The sequence below is a fragment of the Penaeus monodon genome, chromosome 30 (assembly GCF_015228065.2).
Source record: "Penaeus monodon isolate SGIC_2016 chromosome 30, NSTDA_Pmon_1, whole genome shotgun sequence".
Taxonomy (NCBI): domain Eukaryota; kingdom Metazoa; phylum Arthropoda; class Malacostraca; order Decapoda; family Penaeidae; genus Penaeus; species Penaeus monodon.
Window position 1 is genome coordinate 7538665 of NC_051415.1, and position 398 is coordinate 7539062.

The 398-nt window shown below is 34.7% G+C and overlaps 1 protein-coding gene across 1 annotated transcript in view; it reads left to right on the forward strand.

Moving 5' to 3' along the window:
- LOC119592501 (membrane metallo-endopeptidase-like 1) overlaps window positions 1-398 on the forward strand; it is a gene marked incomplete at its 3' end in the record, with an annotated part of 17484 nt that overhangs the window by 4452 nt on the left and 12634 nt on the right.

The window sequence follows — 398 nt, forward strand, 5'->3', positions numbered from 1 at the left end:
CCCTGATCTGTGCCTACCGAGGCTAATTCTGCTCTGAAATGAAACTTCTTATTCTGACATAGCACAGGTTTTGCGTCAACCATTAGTTCACAAAAAAATCCCAGGGTTAATGATTATCTTTAGTTCTACTTCGATTTTTTCTGTACTTTTTAAAGTAGAATTCACATTTCTATTTACTGATTCTAATATGAATATATGTTGAGTAGGTAAAATTGAGTATGGAGTCTCGGCTGGCGACTACATTTCGATAAACAAGAAGGAAAAAAAATATGACTAAATAAATCTTACAAAATTATGAGAGGACATGTCCAAGGAAACGATTAGCTCATGGAAGACCTAAAATGATACCAGATTAAAATTTCCTAATAGGCTGACAGCCTGCATGCCTATTTGTCTGT